Below are 19,795 nucleotides of genomic sequence, written 5' to 3' on the forward strand. Positions count from 1 at the left end.
TAATTTGGAAATCAGGGCTAGCTATTTTCATTTGAGGCTTCTGCCTCTGAGCTATGTGAATCAGAGCATGCTATTTAAGCATGTTGTGTTCAGTTTAATCGTTAGTGTTTTCCTTGTGGATGTAGAACTGTAGTACATATTTAACTTTTGCTGTGGCTTTATAAAGCGATGGGTATTTGAAATGCAACATATTACACCCAGATGGGGGATGCTTTGCTTAAGAGAGGCCCACAGTAGCTAGGTTATTGCAGTCTAGTTATTTGCTTTTGTGGTGCTAGAGATCAAACACAGGGTCTCATACAAACCAAATGAGTGCTCTACCCTAGTTACACCCACGGCCCTAACTCTTACATTTGAATGAGTCCCTCAGTACTGTGTTTCAACCTGGAGTTGAATAATTTTATGTGCTTTTCTGGTGCACAGCTGCAGACCTATTTTGTAGTAATTATAATTGCCATCATTTTACAGATGAAAAAATCAACAGTTGACACAAGAGACTTAACTTTCCCAAGAACCTCTAATGGTCAAGTCAAGACCCAGGATGCTCCCATGATGCCAGGCTGGGAGTTAACAACAAAGGTGGGAATTGTCTCTTACAATTGACAGTAGCCTAGATGTATATATATGTATGCATGTCAAGGTGTTTGTTTGTAGACGCTCAAACCCAGCGCTTGCTCTACCACTGAACCAGTCCAAGGTATTAAATCATTGCTTTAAGCTTCTAGGACAGAAGGTTCAATGTGCAAGTGTGAGGCTTGAGTTTCTCCATGGTGAAAATCCTTCCAGAAAACAGTGGGGGTTCCAGTCAGCTTCCCACAGAAAAGCTAGTATGGGCACATTCCCAACACTGTTCCCAGGATGCCTCACAGAGGTCCCTCCCCAAAATTACAAAGTCTGGGATAGATCCCATCTTTATTAATATTTTTAAATAGTTGCTTTGATTTCTTCCTAAGCCATATCAAGTTCAAAGTCACAGTGAGGGTGGGAGCAGCTAACGTTGAAATGGCCTGAATGTTTAATGTAGCCTCGGAACAGAAATTGTTCTCAGAGTTTGGAAGCAGACAGAATATTCATAGAAATTCGAGTACAGGATACCAAGGCAGTGTCAAAACAGTATTCCATACATATTTACTGTTTTTAAACATTAGCTTTTCAAGGCTGGTTAAAGGAAAAGGAAGAGAGAGGAGTGGATTAGACTTCCTCTGTCTTCAGACAGGTCTCTAACACTGCCTTCCCTTTTTCTTGGGGGAGGAAGGATTGTCTTTTCAGGACTTAGCATTTTGGAAAGGGGGTAGCTGTGGCAGTGTTGGGGTGCAGCCCTCTAGATTTTGGAAAACCATCGTCGACTCAGCATGGAACCCGTTCTCTCTGTGCTGTGCTTGAAACAGAAAATGTGGAGAACTCCATGAACAGGCACTTGGGTAGTAGTTTGCAAGAGCGACACCGCTCCTTTTGCTTTGTCCTGATGTAGACAGCGGTAGATGGTGGTGGGCACCATTTCAAGATTACAGAATTGTATTTTAAAACGGAAGGGTTCAAAAACCGATGACCTAAATCTTTCCCCAAGAATTAGCAAATCTCCCATTTTGCCCCCTAGGAATGCTCCTCATCTGTAGTTAATCTTAGAATTAACATGTAGCAAATTACTGCCATGGTGCCTTCAGCAAGGAATGTGCCTGGTGGCTCGGTTGATTAGAACCCTGCGCTAATGAGGTCGCAGGTTCAGTCCCCAGGAGACAAATTCACCTCACTCTGGTCCCCCTTCTGAACCTCCAGCCTGGTCTCCAAGTGGACAAGAGTGGACAAGTGGGTTTCTGAGGGAAGAATCAGCACAATGTGTTTGTGTGTGTGTGTGTGTGTGTGTGTGTGTGTGTGTGTGTGTGTGTGTGTGTGTGTGTTGTTTGTCTTTCATGGGAAAAATAGCTCAAAGCAGATACATTAAATTAATTTGGAGTATTTCAGCTATCCTTTAGGGTAACAAAATGGTACCCTAGTGGCTGCCAAGATTTCTTGCAGATGGTGCCAGGTGTCTCATTTCCTGGGTGTCTGTTTTGTGCTGGGGTAATTGATTGATGTGTGTTGGAGGGGAGAGCCATCTAAGGGCTGGAGGTTGGGGGCTTTATTTAAGCTGCATACTCAGAAGGATCTCTAGAACAGGTTGAGTTGTCACTGGTCACTTACGCAAAAGATGGATCACCAGGTCTTCCATTTAATATAGGCACTCGTGCAGCCCATGGGATGGTCTCTCTTCCAGCCAGGCTTCCCTTGCCATTTATGTCTAGCCTGCAGGAGGAAGAGGCTCTCATTTACAGATTCTTTCCATGTTTCACTTCCAACCCCACTTCAGGTATCATCTTGTAGGTTCTGTTCCACGGATAACTCTCATTCAGTTGTGACTGGATGCATTGCTATCCTCTGAGGCCGTTTGCTGGACTTCAAGAGACTTCCTTCCCTCACTAATAATTCCCAGTGGCTTTTCAATGAATGGTCTTCCCTAAGTCTGTCTTTGTTTTGAGATGAGGACACCCTGTGCTGCTGAGTGCATCCTTGAATTCCTCCTAGTGTTGTACTCAAAAGATTCTCTCATCTCAGCCTCTGCCTCCTTAAGCTCATACCCTAAATGTACAGCACAACATCTGGCCTAAAAAACAATTAAAAATTTTTTAGCAATTGTGTCCCTCTCACCTAGCAGAGTGTATTGTGTACAGTAGGTACATTTAGCCTCCGTTTTATAGGCTATGGTAAGGATTAGTTCTACTTGGAACCTACAAAGTCAAGTGCAAGAATGTGGCTCAAATGTGTGACCTGGTAGGGTGAGAATCAGAAGGACAAATAGAGGGTACCAACTGAGCACTAGGGTACTCTTTGCCAGACAATGGATGGAGAAAGACATGAGTGGGGAAAGGGAAATGGGTCCACATTGGAAAGATTGATGGCTTTTGGAGCATCAAGGGAAAGAGATGAGGTTAGAGGCAACATTGGGGCTGGCAACTGGCCAGTAGATCCATCAGAAAGGGAAGGAAGACAAGAAGCCACCAGGCTGGGAGGTGTGCAAGGCAGGGCATCTTTCAGAACCAAGTAAGAAGGAAAAAAAAAAAACAACCCAATGCTTTTCTCAAGATCTACTCAATCCCAGCATGTCCAGGGCAGTAGGAATGTTCATGGGCAAAAAGTTAGGGTTGGGGTAGAGCCCAATAATAAAGAGCTTAGCAGGAATGAGGTCCTGGGTTTCATCCCAGCATACAAACATCTTATTAAACCCCACAATAACAGCAATAGCAAGAGCAGCAGCAGCAGCAGTAGCAGCAGCAGCAGTAAAAGTCATAACAGGAAATGGAGGCCACCGAAGACAGGCATGGTCCCCTGGCCAAAGCAAATCTGTGTTTTCCAGAAAGTGCCTAGAGCAACATACCCTAGAAAGGTATGGAAAATAGATGGGTAACTAAAGATACAGTTGTGCACTCAGATTCTCCCATCGTCATAACGTTATTCACATGAAGTGGTTTACAAGGTGTTACAGCATGGGTAATCTATGTGCTGTATATTGATGTGCTATCCTTGAATGTAGTATGTGCTGTGCATGTACTGGTGGTCTCAAGAGCATGGTAATGTGGTAAGACAGGGAATCATGCTCACCTTTGCTTTTATTCACCATTTAAAGTATTACAATACGTAGTGCTTTTCTAATTTGAAAATAAAGGAAAAAATTAGAGAATAAAAAAAAAAGATTTAAATTGTCTCCCATCCTCTACTCTCAAGTGGAGACTCTTTAGGTAATGGAGCTGAGTTCTGAGCTGCCATGCAACCCCTGCTTGCTGGTGATGGAGTCCCATGGAACAACCTGAGCATCATACCTGGCCCCACAGAACACTGGACTCAGCTATTTTACACATTAGATGGCATGGGAACATGAGATGACCTGGGAAGTTGTATATCCTTAGCAGGCAGGTTGCACCAACATGTCGGCTATTTCTATGAGATGAGAGCAACAGCCATTTAGATGAGGTATGGGTGGGCATGAAGGAGGTTAACCACAGGGAAGGAACTTGAACTTAGAGGAGAGGAACAGGAGAGAACTTGTTGCTGGAGAGTTTTCTCTCTGGGTCCCACCAATCCCCGGCAGTCCCTTAGCCCACTCATAAAATAAACATACAGACACTTATATTATTTAAACTGCTTGGCCATTAGCTCAGGCCTATTATTGTCTAGCTCTTACTCTTATATTCAGCCCATTTCTACTAATCTATACTTTGCCACGAGGCTCGTGGCTTACTGGTACCTTACATCTTCCTTGTTCTGACGGCGGCTGCAGGCAGTCTCTCCCTCTCTGCCTTCCTGTTGCCTCAATTCTCCTCTCTGTTAGTCCCGCCTATATTTCCTGTCTGGCTACTGGCCAATCAGTGTTTTATTTATACAGAGCGATATCCACAGCAAGAACTATCTTCTGATTGGGTTCAAAGGTGGCCAATGGTATAGCAGATGAAACCAAGTGACTAGGGTTTGTGTTGTTTTGTCTCAGATGTGAGCTTTAAAGGCAATGATCTTTTTTTTTTTTTTAATTTTCTTTCATTAGAGACAGGGTCTTGCTGTGTGACCCAGGCTGGCCTGGTACTGGCAGTCCTTTTGCCTCAGCATCTGCAACAGCTGGGGCAATACTGTTCATTACTCAGGTAGGGCACAACTCATTTCCTGAGTCATTCACATGGTGGAGGGGCCTAGAGACCAATAAGGAGCGATGCTGAGATGACTGCCTTTCTCCTGAATCAAGGAGATGGATGGCTCACAAGGGACCAACAGAGAAAGCATCTTCATTCATGGCCACGGCAGCCCTGGAGGAAATCCCTTGGATCATGCTTGGGAAAATCCACACCTAGAAATCACAGCAGGTCTTTCTGAGTCACAATGGGAAAGGAAGGGGCCAGCAGGACACATGGGTATCCAGGAAAGGGGTGGAGTGGGCATTGGATCTGGATGCCACATGGCAGGCAAGGTTCTCAGGTGAGGGGACAAGTGACATTCAACATGGTTTCTGCTCAGGAGTTTGATTTTTATCCAGGGAGCAAAGGTGTGCTTAGAAATCCACTTGTATCTCACTTTAGTTTTAACCTTCAAGTTGGACATCTGTTAGTGGACAGATCATTGCATTTTGATTCATTTTCATGGGAAGACCCAGGTCCTGTGGTGAGAACAGTGTGGTGTTTAGCCTTGTAGCTGAAGGTGGAGCGCCTCCCTACATGGCCCTTAAGGAAGTATTTTGACAAATGGGACCTGACCCATGCCCTCCTTACCACCCAGCAGTCTAGACTAGGTAGGTATTCACATTGCTTCAGGATGTTCTTTAAAGTATGAAAGACACTCCTGGACCACATGTCTCAGTTCAGGCAAACTTTCTCAGAGTTGAGTCCCCAGGGAAAGGGTCCCAGTGGCCACACTGGAAACTGTAAATTGTTTGGAATCCTTCTGTTGGCTTCAGAGGACCTGGCTGTGAAAGTCTAGTGAACAGGAAGGCATTTGTAAATAACTAAGACTTCTCCCATTATCACCTGGAGGCAGCCAGCTTGGGGTGGTGTATGCTCACCAGGCAGACAGGAAATCACCTTCTAAACTTCCTCCATGGCCTGAACATTCCCAGTAGACTTGATTAGGGCTCTAAAGTTCCGATGCTGGGGCCCAGGCCAAGTGGATCAATGGGAGTTTCACCCACCCCAATTCCAACACAAGTTAGATGCTGTGATGATTTTGGATTGAGCTATCTGTCCACAGATATGCATCATCTTGGGACCGTCAACCTCCCTTTGTGCCTTTTGTATGAGCAAACTGCTGTGGCCTAGAGGATCGAGCCTCATTTTCTGAAGTTCTGAAGTGAGTCAGCATTTTGTGACACACACGTGCCATACAGACCAGTTAGTTTAGATATCTGACCTTATCTGCCTTTTCTGACAGGGTCACACTGGGAAACCCATGGGGCAACCAACTCCTTGCAGTTTAATTGTCCAAGTGTAGAATGTAGTAAAGTACCCTTTGTCCGAGTTCAAATTCGAGGACCACAGTAGGAGGGTCTGCTTCTCTATCAGATGTTAGGCTATGAACTTGGCATTTGAAATCACCTGTGAGTTTGAGGCAGATGAATGTTGGGTATGGCACTGGGCAGATCTGGATTCCTCAGTCTCTTTCTACACTCCTGCCCTAGGACTTTGGAGTAGAGTTCTTTAAAGCTCCCATCACTGTCTTTCACATGGGCATGGTATCATCTACCCTGTAATATAGTAGAGGGTTAACAAGGCTCCTTTACTCTTTTTTGGGGGTGGTGGTGGTGGTGTTGAGACAGAATTTCTCTGTGTAACAGCCCTGGCTGTCCTAGAATTTGCTTTGTAGACCAGGCTGGCCTTGAACTCACAGAGATCCTCCTGCCTCTGCCTCCCAAGTGCTGGGATTAAGGGCGTGCGCCACCACTGCCTGGCTCCTTTACTCTTGATAACAGGATGAACATTCTTCAGCTAGTGTCCCACCCACTTGCTGTTAGCAGGACATGAAGAGGCTTATGATGACGTTCCTGTCTGATTTGTGCTAAATTGACTTCTTTATTTTTTTTTAAAACTTTTTATTGATTCTTTGTGAATTTCTTATCACGCACCCCAATCCCACTCATCTCCCTGTCCCTCTATATCTGCCCTCGGCCCTTGCAATCTCCCCCTAAAAGAAAACAACAACAACAACAAAAAAAATAAAAATAATAAAGAAAATTAAAAAAAATGAAAATGAAACAACAATAACAAAAAGCAACAACGACAGCAGCAGCGGCAGCAGCAACAACAACAACCCATCTTGCTGTGGAAACTGCAGTGTGTCATGGTGTGTCACCCTGTCCACCCTTTTGCCCAGACAGTTTTACTTGAAAATGTTTGTTGTAATGAATCTTTGGTCTGCTTCGAGGCCTCTGGCTTCTGCTACACTATCAATACCGGATCCCTACCGGGGCCCTTCTCAGATATCTTGTTGTTACCCTGTGTCATGGAGATCCTGCAGCCTTGGTTCTGCAGGACTGGCCCCTTCACATGCTCCAGCAGTTGTTAGATGGGGTAGATGTTGGGGGCAGGGTGGGAGAAGGACAGACGTTGACTCAAAGCACTGGATCCGGGCCTGGGTGGAAGCTGAGTTGGTCAGCCTACCTGCTCGCCTATGCCCCTGCCACCAGGCCCAGCTCTCTTGATTTGCCCAGGTGAGGGGCAGGCCCAGCTCTCCTGCCTGTGGTAGCTGGCAAGGGGCAGAACTGTCTCTCCCACACTCATGCCATTGAGGCAGCTCTCCTGTACCCACACCACCAGGGCCAGCTCTCCAGCACTGCCCTGGCAAGGGATGGTGCCGGCTCACCTGAGTGCCAAAGCCTAAAAGGGGTGTGGCCGGATCTCCCATTCTCACACCCTTGGCACTGGCTCTCCTGTGCCCATGCCACGAGGGCCAGCTCTTCTGTACTGCCCAGGCAAGGTGTGGGACCTACCTGCTCTTCCAAGTGCTGCAGTCAGGGATAGGGGGATGAGGACTTCTTACTATCAAATGGAGACAAAGAACTTCGAGCACCTTAAACGATGAGCTTTCAAAAAGTCTTCGTTGGGCACCAAATGCAAAGAATATTCTGGTTAAAGTATGTTCTTATAAATGAAGCATCACTCATCAAATATTTACATGTAACAGCCAGAGAAGTCAGCACAATGGTTGGCGGTCCGGGGGACATTTTCCATGTGCGCCATGGGATGGCATAGACAGGGAAGACCCTTTCGTTTTGTGTCATGGTTTTTGGCTCCAACATGAGCGAGCAGTGGCTGGTATAGTTTTTGCTCTGGAACCTGTCAGGACTCCCACGTAGCTGGCCCTTGTAGGAGTCTCCCCTTGAAGTCCACAGGGGTTCTTTGAATGGAAAACATGCAAATCAGAATCAGGCCTGATGTAATCTTGGAATGAGGGACTGCTCACCCAAATATTAGCTTTTTAGCCCGGAAACTAGGTTTTGATCATGAGATAAAAGAATTCTTCCTTCCCCTCGGAAAGGCACAGTACATCAACAACCAAAGCATCACCGTGCGTGCACCCAGGAGAGGATAAGCCAGCTAATTACTGAAGAGACCTAATTAGGCCTCAGATAGACAGTGTGGGGCTCGGTTTTTTTTACCTTAAACATACCAATAGAATAAGCATCCCCAATTCCAGGGCAACTTGCTAAATGAAGAAAAAAAAAAAAAAGACAGTGTTACTCTTTGGATATATCACTCATCCAACGTGGTAATTTAGAAAAATATATCTATTAGAGATTGTTAGAGATACATATTTTTTTTTTTGTTGGAAATGCAGTCACCGATGAAGCACAAAGCTGCAATTTGTAGACAAGTTAAGTAAATTAAATCACTCACTGTCTTTTTCCCCCCTTCCTTCAATGGCTTTAAAAGTTAAAGGTAATTTGCAAAGAAAATGCTCAGTTTGAATTGGTTTGTAATATCTGTTAATGATCTTGAAAAAAAAAATCCACATACTCACAGTTCTCTCCCCGAGGGAACTCTGGTGTGCTATTGGGAAACATTTCCAAAGTCTGAAATGTCATTAGCTAGTTATTTCCTTGAAGTAAAAAGCCCTGGAAAAAAATTTTATATAAGGTATACAGGTGCACAGGACAATCACTCTGATGAATAATGTCTGTGTTTTTCATAATGTTTCATATCTAAAAACACAGCAATTGAAAGCTATGCTTTCTAAACTCCAGAGCTGCTTTTTTTTTTTTTTTTTAAGTTAGCTCGGTGGAGTCATACCTTCTGTTTATTTCACACGTATATTGCGTTCTTCCATATATTTATAGATTGTTGATGTAAAAACAGTAGTGTTAGAAACAATTTTGATTATATTCCTTGCATTTACGTTTTGGAAACACATGGTGCAGCTTAAATACAGGCCTACAGGTGCTGCCTCCCAAGGTTAAAGACAATAGCCTGCTGCACTGTAGCATCCTGCATCCAGGCAGGTGCCTGGAGTGGAGGTGCAAACACCATGCAGACTGGGGAGCTGTTCAGTATTAGGTAGCAGGACCGTGAAACACTATACCAAGGGGAACATTTACCCTTGACCCCCGCCTGGGGGTGGGCTTTTACCTGGGTGCCCAGGAGGCTTTGCAATGCGATGCTGGCTCTGTGTAATTGCAGATGCAGCCCTGGATACTGGAGCCAGCTTTTCCGGGGAGGAGCTGGATCATACTGTGACTGTATTGTTCCCCACACTGTGACTTGTTGACGTATACATTATACACACTAAATAGGAAAATGCTTTGAATGTAGTCTATATATGCATTAGTTTTTAATCCCACTTTCCATGCTGACACTAGAAGCACAGGAAGGAGCCTCTAACTCTGTATTTTTAAGTCTAACATTTTGTTTTATATATATACACACACACACATATATATATATATATTCTTAGTTTTTAAATCTAACATTTTTATTAATTCTTTGAGAATTTCATAAATACATATAATTTTTTTATTTTGATATTAGTCCCATGCTCTTCCCCCTAACTCTGCCCACCTCTGCCCACCTCTGTTCTCCCAAGTCCCGTTTTTTATTTATTTATTTTTAAATAACCAGCTGATTCCAATTTGTGCTATTTACTTACTCACCGGTGTGGTGCCATCCACCGGAGCATGGTAGACCTCCCTGGGGTCACCCCCTTAAAGGACATTGACTCTTCCTCTCCCTAGCAGCTGCCAACAGTCAATAGCTCCCCGTGAGAATGTGAACTAGCTGGGACGTGTGCAGGCAACTACAGGTGCTGTGAGTGTGTGTGCACAGTGACCCTGGTCCCGTCATGTCCACAAACATTGTTTTGCTCTTGTCCTTTCTGACCTCTACCTCTTAAAATCTTCCTCTCACCCGGTGGTGGTGGTGCATGCCTTTAATCCCAGCACTCAGGAGGCAGAGGCAAGCAGATCTCTGTGAGTTCCAGGCCAGCCTGGGCTGCCGAGTGAGTTCCAGGAAAGGCGCAAAGCTACACAGAGAAACCCTGTCTCGAAAAACCAAAAAAAAAAAAAAAAGAAAAGAAAAAAAAATCTTCCTTTCCCCCTTTGCAAGATGGCCTCTCAGTCTTCATGGAGGGGTATGGTGCAGATGTTCCATTTATGGGTGACCACATCACTGACTTTGACCAATTGTGAGTTTCTGTGTCCACGGCTGCTCTATTGTCATTATTATTATTGTTGTTGTTGTTACATTGGATCTCTCTCTCTCCCCCCCTCCTCCCTTCCCCACTTCCCCTTATTACTTCTTAGCTCATTGCAAGGCATTCCCTCCCTCTGAGTCTGGCATGAATCCATTCTCCCTGTTTCCTATCTATTTCACACACATGTTGAGTGACATCATGAAGCAAAAAGAACATTTGGAATGTTTAAATTAGAGCTTCATTGGAGCTCCACATATGGAAGATGTGAAGAGCATGAATGTGGGACTCGGTGCATTGATCTGGAGTTAACACATTCCATAACCACGCCTCCCCATAGCAGGCCAAGAAAGATCACATGACTGATACTCCCAATTTGCTCCTATGATGCAATCCCATCTTCTTTCCCAAAGGTACCCACATCCTGATTTTTGATCCCAGGGATTTGTTTTGCTTTATTTATTTATTTTTCTTGAACTTCATATAAGTGGAACCACACAGGAGATACTTACTTACTTTTTAAAGTTATTTTGCCATGGTACAGATTTTTAATGTGGGACAGGTATTCATCTGTGTTTGGCTTTCTTCTCTCAGCATTACGTTGGCTATAATTGTAGTGTATTTTCTTCATAAAATTTCACATACTGCACAGTTTGTCTGTCTTACCCTTTATGAATGTTTTGGTTGTTTTGAGTTCTAAATGATTTCACAGAGCTCTGCTGTAAGTTTTCCTGAGTTCATCTTGCTGAGTGTGCGCATGCATTATGTTTAGTCTGTATTTACGCTGAATGGGAAATTGCTAAATTGTAGGGCAGAACTGTTTGATGGTAATATATAATGCTGAGTATGAGTACCTTTCCAAAGGGACTGTGTCAGTCTCGAGCAGTCAATGTAGCTGCTCCCCAGCCCAGCTCATGCTTACTAGTCATTCTGGTGGCACGCAGTAGACTGGCATTGTGAGCTTAGTTCAATTTCCTGGTTCTATTTTTTTTCAGACAGGGTTTCTCTGTGTAGCCCTGGCTGTACTGGAACTTGCTCTGTAGATCAGGCTGACCTCTAACTCAGAGATCTCCTTGTCTCTGCCTCCTGAGTTTTGGGATTAAAGGTGTGCACCACCACCGGATCAGCAATTTCCTGGATTCTTAAAAAAATTGGGCATCTTTTTCAGGTCTACTGGGCATTTGAGTGTTCCCTTTTATGAACACTATTCTCAAGTTGCCTGCTTTGTGTGTGTATATGTGTGTGTGTGTGTGCGCGTGCGCGTGTGCATGCATGTACCCATGCACATGCATGTGGTAACTAGAACATTGGGAGTCCATTTCTCTTCTTATCTGCCTGTAACATGAATCTTAAAAGGTCTTATTAATAAAAACAAACCCCGGAGCCGGGTACTGGGGGTGAATGCTGAAAGATCAGAGAAGCAGAACAAGCCACAGCTACCTCACTTTGCTAACTTCTCAGCCTATCCTGTTTTCTCAAACTGGAAGCCTCTGAGTCCTCATCTGAATGGATCTCAGCTGAACTGCTGCTGAAAGTCTAAAATCTTAGAAGCTTAAAAACCTCTAGTTCCTGGTTTTCATGTCTTATATACCTTTCTGCTTCTTGCCATCACTTCCTGGGATTAAAGGTGTGTGTCACCATGCCTGGCAGTTTCCAGTGTAACCTTGAACTCACAGAGATCCCAATGGATCTGTGCCTCCGGAATGCTAGGATTAAAGGTGTGTGCTACCACTGCCTAACCTCTATGTTTAATATAGTGGCTGTTCTGTTCTCTCACCGCCAGATAAGTTTATTGGGGTGCACAATATATCAACCACATTTGCCTCGTTCCCTTGAGACAGGGTGTCACCTCAAGCTCACTGTTTTGGCTAGATTGTCTGCTCAGTGTCTCCAGAAATCCACCTGACTTTGCTCCTACCATACCGAGGCACGGAAGGCAGTGGGGATTCAAATTCAGGTTTTCATGCTTGTGGGACATGCACTCTTACCCACTGAACCATTGCTCCAGCCCAGACTACTTATTTTATATTGAATTTTCATGCATACATTTTACGTATAAATTTTTTATGCGTTCAAGTGTTGGGAATGTTACAAGTCTTCTGAACTTGACCCATCACTTTCTTTATGGTTTCTGTGCATGGCTAATTTCTTTCTAGTTGACACTTTGGTTATCTCGAGAGAGTTTTTCTTATCCGAAGGCCATGGAAATATCCTAATGATATTTTCTAGTAAGTTTGCTGTTTTATGTTTTATATTTAAACCCACAGTCTACATGGCCTCCATCCCCCCCTCCATTCTTTCCTACCTCTTCATTCTCTTTTTTTTTTTTCTCCCCTGTCTTTCTGTCTTGTGACCAAGATTGAACCCAGGAATTTTTGTGACTGCCAGAATGTTCTGCACCACAGGGTTGTATTCCTTGCCCACAGCACTGATCAAGTTGGCCCTTCTGTTGTGAGTATCCACTTCTGCCCCACTCATTGGAAAGGCCTCCTTCTTTCCATGCTTTGTGTTGACATCTTTACCCTAAGTGAAACACTTCTTCTGTGCGCAGTGACGACATGCCCTTTTCTCTTCATCCCACCAGTGTGACAGATTATTCAGTGGGTTTCCCTCACATTTTTAAGTTCCTTGACAATTTCATACTCGTTTCAGTGACTTTTAGTCATTTTTTATGCCCCACCCCAGTCCCTTTCCTGCTAGAACTTACTTGTATTCAACACAGCCTCTGCCTACTTTCATATCTTTTCTCCTCCCCCCCCCCAGTAGGTTTTTGAATGTTAACCAATCTTGTATTTGGGATTAAACCCGACTTGGCTGTGGCATTTTATTTTACATACCGTTGCATATGTTTTCTTCATTTCTGTAATACGTACTTTTGTAACGATGCTTGTGAATTAAGCGTGACTACAGTTCCCCGTAACGTCCTCTTCCATGGTGTCACCGAGTTCAGCTTGTAAACCGAGAGATGCATTTTCTTCAGATTTCATTCAACGTGAACACGCTGGGAAGGCTAACAATTTGACAGAGCAATTACACACGTGTGCAGAGTGGCCTGAGCACTCACCACGGCTGGCTCTGCCTAAGGGTTGCACAGGAAAGTAAACAGAACTGGGCGGTTTGCTGAGGTTCCGAACAGCCCTTAACAGGATATTCATGGGTCCAAGGCTCGAATTAGCTACTCCATTTTGATTTTGGAAACCACGATCGATGGCCATGTGGGTTTAAAAGAAAAACCCGTGACAGGAGAAGCCTCTTGGGGCAAGTGATGACACTCACATGGTCCTCACCACGCATCTTCAAAGCCGGTTTTACCTCTGACTTTTTGACCCTTCAGGCCTTGCTCCTGAGAAATATTTCTTAGTTTTAAAACTGGCTCCAGTCCTATGGCGCGCTGCTCTCCTTTCTGACTTGCTGTCTTTTTAGTGCAGGGCCAACCTGTCATCACAAACAGCCTGGACTCTGAACTGCATAGCTGACTGTCTTATCCCCTTGCTGAAAACTGGGAGGCGGCTTTGTATTGCTTTGCAGTGTGAATGAGGGCTTGGCACAGGTCCACCTGTGACCTGTTATTTCAGTCTGTGGGGCCTGCTTCCCCACAGAGCTTAGACTAGATGATTTGGTGTTCTGTGCTGGCTGCCGGGCAAGTGCTCTGCCTCTAAGCTACGCTCTTGGCCCTGGGCTGGATAATTTATAAATAAAAGACACGTATTGCTCATAGTTTGGGGAGATGGGGAAGCCCAAGATTAAGGTGCCAACAGTTATGGTGTCCTGTTAGGACCATAGAAATGGTGTCTTGTTGCTGCATTCTCGCATGGTGGAAGCCGCAGAGAGCCAGGTTGTGCCTTATTCTAAAAATGAGGGCACTGTTCTCATTCATGAAGGTGGAGGGCCCATGATTTCATCACTACCCAAAGTCCACACCTCTTAACAACATCACACTGGCTATTGGCAAAACCACTATCCTAATTAATTTCCCTTGCCAACTTCACACAGCCTAGAGTAACCCGGGAAGAGGGAACGATAATTGAAGTATTGCTGCAATCATATTGGCCCATGGCCATATCTGTGAGAGATTATTTCAATTGATTGCTGTGGGAGGGTCCAGCCCACTGTGGCCTGCCCCATCCCTGGGCAGGTGGGCCTTGGGTATATAAAAAAGCCAGCGGAACATGAGTCTAAGAGTGAGCCCAGTAAGCAGCATTCCTCGATAGTTCCTGCCCTGGCTCTTCTCAGTGATGGACTGTGACCTGTATGTGTAAGGTGAAATAAACCCTTTCCTCTCCTTAGTTGCTTTTGGTCTTGGCATGTATTACAAGAGAAAGCAAACATCAACAACCACCTCATGGTTTTCAGCAAGAGGTAAACAGGACAGATTTCCCTTTCAGAGCGAGCAGTTGAATGCCTGAGAAAGGATAGCTTAGCATTCAGACATCCCACTCACAGCCCAGGCTATACGTAACAGCAGACTGACTGTGTACTAGTATAAAGTAGGAACCTGAGAGAAGACACCAATATTTGGCCTACAGCACCTGGCTGTGACTTGTCTTTGCAGCTTGCTTTCTCAGCTACTCTAATTTTTGGTTGATCACTCTCTCACTCTACCGTGGCCAGCTCTGTCTGTGCACCAGGGTCCCGAGTGTCTCAGCTTCTGTTCCCGCTGATCTTTCTACCTGAAACAAACCATCTATGTATTTCTCTTGGATAATCCACTCTTTAATAATAAGCTCAGGCTAGACAACCTTGAACTCACCCAGCTGAAGCGGCTGCCTCTTGTTTCTGCCCGTGGTTTTGTCTGTGCGAATAGATGGATGTGGATCTGTTTTTCAGCAGAGCGCAGCCTCCAGCGATCTGTGGGAATCTGGAACTTTATGTGTGTGTGTGTGGGGGGGGGGTGGCGGGGGTAGGTGCTCAACTAACATTTATAGATCCACACAGCACGAACAATAGCAACCAGCTGACAGCTCTGAGTTTCATTTTGTTTCTTTTTAGAAGACAGGGGTAGATGGAAGAGGTCATAGAGGCACAGTCTCCATGGAGGTTTGAGGCCAAGGCTGGGGGAAATCTGTAGCTCAATGCTCTCCCTGTGTAAAGGAGCACAGTCCAGCTATTAAAGTCCTCTTGTGATGGATGCCACCTTTGATTGAATAGATTAGCAACAGGGATCTTCTGTGAAGGTAGATTTCTCCAGAGCAATTTAAAAATTCAAACAACAACAAAAAAATCTGGCTTAAAAGGCAAATTGAACAAGATCCTGCCCCTCTCTCTTATTAATAAAAGAGTTTACACAGAAACTCTTTAAGAGGATGCATGAGGGATTCACAAGGATCATTAGAGTCTACTAGACATTCACTTTCACTGTGTAAAATTGGCTGTGTCCTCAAGATGGTATCACATAAAAATGAGCTTTCTGGGACTCTTCTCTGTGAATGGGTCCTGGCTGCACAGTGGGGCCATTCATTTATTTGGCCCATTTATTGCAAGTACATTCTAAATTTGGCCTTAATTATTTTTTCCTTTCACAAAAATATTTTGTGGGATCTTTTTGAACCCTGACTACTTCCTTCTTGCCCCTTAAAACAGAAGCCAGGAGTGTTATTTTTGTTCTCTTCTAATTAAAATAATTGCTCGGTTCCTTTTAACTAGCTTCATGCAGTTATTAGCCTAATACATGGATGGGTGCCATGGGGTGCTTGAGGAATGAAATGGAAAAGTGAGCACGCAGCTTCACACGAGAAAGAGCCCGTGGTGCCAGGGAGAATGATTTTCTTTCAGCCGGCATTTCAGAAGGGCCTTTCGTAAACCTGTCCTCCCACACCCACTCCGAAGACTATTGAGGGAAAGAATGGTCCTGTCTCTCTCTGAAGGTGTACAGCTAACACAGTCCGATCTGAAGAGGACCACTTGATAGGCTGAGCACGGCACAAAGACCTGGGTCTGGCTTTAATCTCTACCCCACTGCTTTGTCTTTCAGAATAACGGCCATGGAAGGATGGTCCCCTTGCCAATTGGCACTTATCAAAGGACATGGAGGGAGAGGGACAGAGTGCCTAGATGTGAGCCTTCATCAAGTGTTCTGAAGACCCTACCCCAAAGGAGAGTGCTCGGAGGAAGAAATGACGCTCTGGATAGGCCTTTCCTCAAAGCTGGAGCTGTCCAGGGGTGGCAAACAGGGTCCCTGGGATGCCTCTTCCCTGTTGCTGATTCCTACAAATAAAGTTCTATCGGATACGGACCTGCCCATTGTTTTCTGTATGGTTTATGGTGCTGGTGTACACAGCACCAAGTGGCTGTGGCAGAGACTGTATGGCCTAGGAAGCCCAGTGGCTCTTCACAGAAAAAGTTTTAGCTCCGGATGTCTGTCATTGAGTTTGGTATCTATTAAACATAACTGAAGAGATGGGTGTGTCGGGATTTTTGTTTGTTTGCTTTTTTGTTTGTTTGTTTTCTGGAGATGGTATCCTGGGCTGAGCACATGCTAAACAATGTTCTGTCTCTACACTACCTGCTTTTCATTCACATCTTTCTTTCTTTCTTTCTTTCTTTCTTTCTTTCTTTCTTTCTTTCTTTCTTTCTTTCTTTCTTTCTTTCTTTCTTTCTTTCTTTCTTTCTTTCTCTCTCTCTCTCTCTCTCTCTCTCTCTCTCTCTCTCTCTCTCTCTCTCTCCTTCCTTCCTTCCTTCCTTTCTTTTTTTTGTTTAAACTATTTGGCCTAATGGCTCAGGCCTCTAGCTATCTAGTTCTCTTTTTTTTTTAATTAATTTATTTATTTAATTTTTAAATTACACTCATGATATCAATCACATTTGTAGTAGTCATAGATTACATTCACAGTATTCATTCAAATATATATATTTAATTTTAAATGTCGAATGTCATTTCTTGAAGGGGGTAGGAGGTCTTAAATACAGGCTTACAGCACAATGGGAGGACCCCGGAGGGCAGAAGTTTGCTACTGATGTTTTACAATCTTGTGTCTAAGCTGTTAATGCCCATTATTCAGGATACAAAGACAAGGAACTTCCCTTAAGCATTCAGGAGAGCTAGACATGGCAGGAACTTGTGGATGGATGGCATCTTTATTAATGACATCAGTGCTTTCAGGTTGATATTGTGCAATTATGCTTCCAGACCAAAAATGGATATCCTTGCTGAGTGTGGTGGTTCACATCTGAAATCCCAGCACTCTGGATGCTTGGTAAGGATATCGAGTTTTTGGCTAGCTTAAGCTACCTGGTGTGAGGCTATCTTAAAATATGGACACTCTGTGCCTCCAGCTTGTTGAATGGAGGACCAAATGAATCCTAACAATGGATCTATATATTTTCTAAATCATAACCTATTGTATTGGTGGTTGATGTTATCTATAAAGATAGAAGCATGCTATCATCTCTGTTGGGCATGTGAGGATTAAGGTACCATGTCCAAAATTAGTTGGCAGGCCAGTGTGAGAGCTAGAAGCCTCAGGCTTTCTGTTGCTGTTCTTTCCAGTATACTGTATGTTCATTTACGTCAAGTGTGTTTTAGAAGTGTCCTGTCCTGAGCTGGGGTGCTCAGTGGTAGAGCTCTTCTATAGCAAGTGTGAACTCCTTGCTTTGATTCCTAGCACTGGGGGAAAAAAAACACAACAATTCTTTCAGTCCTTTAGTTTGCTTGTTCATGTATTCCTTCATTGTTTATCATTATTTAAGAGCTGATTATGGGCTGGAAAACACGGGTGTTCTCAGGCTTGCTGACACTATGTAAAGGAGAATTGGAAGACTCCACAAATCATTTGATCTTGTGCTCATGTCTGGAGTCTTCTAGAAGCACAGAGGTTCTCCTGTGGATTTTCCCTGGCTGAAGTTGGCTCTTTTCTGTGCCATGGAGGAGGGGAGAGTACTGAGATGTGAAAGGAGCTGTTCCAACTGCTAGAACTTGACCTGTGCTCCCAAAGTTTAGTGGGGATGCCCTCAAGGGAGGATTTGGGACCATAAGCTCCCTCCTTCTATCACTCTGGCTGTGAGACAAAGAATTCTGCTTGTCCCGTGATCCTCACCAGAATGTGCAGCCTCACAACAAGGCCGAGCGTAGCAGGGCTGCCCAGTCATAGACTGGAAACTCCCAAACCACAAACCTTTGCTCTTTTAAAGTTGATTACCTCAAATGTTTCCCTGCAGTAGCAAAATGCTGGTCTAATACGTTGCCATTATACAAAACGTTGCCCTGACACTTTGTTCATATTGTGTGTCCGTCTTCACCTCTTCATGCGTGTTCAAGCCGGAGGAGGAAAGAGAAAGAACACTGGAATGTGGGGAGTGGACCACTGCAGCTACAAATGGATGGAAACAGCATAGGCTGGGGAGGTTGAAAACACACTGCCCAAGGGAAACTCTTCCAGAGAAATGACCCAGCTGTGCAGCTCAATGAACACCTGTTAAACACGGCTGTGTCAGAGGTAGGTGCTCCCGGCTCTGCGGCAAAACAGGTTTGGTTACACTCCTTCGATCTTACCATCTTGGAGATGGCGGTAGGGTACTCAGAAGATGTCTCTGCTAAAATATGGACTTTGTTCTTTCCCTGTGTTGATAGAAGGCAGGCATGTGATCGATAGCTTCTGTTTTAGGTATTTGTCCTTTGGTTTCCCTTATGTTCAGTGTGATTGGCTGCCTGTTCTGTCCAGAACCTAGAAGTTATACAAGTCTCTGAGACAAAGGAACCAACAAAATTGCCTGATCGGAAAAACTGCACAGATGTTGCCTCTGAGGTTTATAGTAGAAAGCTCTATCCTCTTTCCCCATTTACCTTTCTTCCTACCTATATAGGTAGCCACAGCTTCACAGACTGCACATTCTGAGATTTGTTGATGGGTGATGTTGCTTCCCAGACATGTCCAGGACCCAATTCATTGCCCATTGGAGAAATAAATGCAGGTTGCTTTGCACATCAAAAGCATATTGAAAGTGACACCTAGTATTGTTGCAGACAACATTCATCCTCTACAGTGAACTTGGACATGTTCATCAGCCTGTGTAAGTTTCTCTTAGCAGAGTGAAATTTCCTTCAGTCTTGGTTACTTTCTTACTGCTGTTGTAAGAAATCACGACCAAGGAAACTTAGAAAGCATTTAATTTGGGATTCATGGTTCCAGATGGTAGTGGGGTCTATGACCATTGTGGTAGGGAGCATGGTAGCAGGCAGATAGGCATGGTGCTGGAGCAGTAGCTGAGAGCTCACATCTGATCCACAAACATGAGGCAGTGAGGGCTAACTGGGAATGGCATGGGCTTTTGAAACTCAAAGCTTATCTCCAATGACACACCTCCAATGAGGCCACGACTCCTAATTCTTCTAAACAGTTCCAATAACTAGGGACCATTCTCCTTCAAACCACCATACCTTCTGTTTATTTCCTAATTGTATCCACTTAGCAGATACTCTCCTTCCATCCAAACTCACTCTGCTGGAAATGTTTTTCAGGGTGGAAATAAACTCTTTGACACATTGTAAACCCCACTGCCAAAGATGCCTGTTTTCTAAAAGATACATGTTTTCTTGGTGTGTCTGCTTCTCTTTTCACAATTGAGTAATACCCTGGAAGAGAGTAAAACCTTTTTGAAAACTCTAGGC

General features: G+C 44.3%; 1 long non-coding RNA gene across 4 annotated transcripts in view; it reads left to right on the top strand.

Moving 5' to 3' along the window:
* LOC107402358 (uncharacterized) overlaps window positions 1-16,829 on the top strand; it is a 49,311-nt gene extending 32,482 nt beyond the window's left edge. For 3 of the 4 annotated variants that reach the window (XR_013046713.1, XR_001579471.3, XR_001579470.3), the window contains exons 5-6: window positions 469-579; window positions 16,163-16,828. This is a non-coding gene — a long non-coding RNA (uncharacterized LOC107402358). Of the gene's footprint in view, window positions 1-468; window positions 580-16,162 lie in introns of all 4 variants that reach the window. The other variant, XR_013046714.1, reaches the window with a different exon arrangement.
* Window positions 16,830-19,795: the final 2,966 nt, after the last annotated feature.

The sequence above is a fragment of the Peromyscus maniculatus genome, chromosome 21, assembly GCF_049852395.1.
Source record: "Peromyscus maniculatus bairdii isolate BWxNUB_F1_BW_parent chromosome 21, HU_Pman_BW_mat_3.1, whole genome shotgun sequence".
Taxonomy (NCBI): Eukaryota; Metazoa; Chordata; class Mammalia; order Rodentia; family Cricetidae; genus Peromyscus; species Peromyscus maniculatus.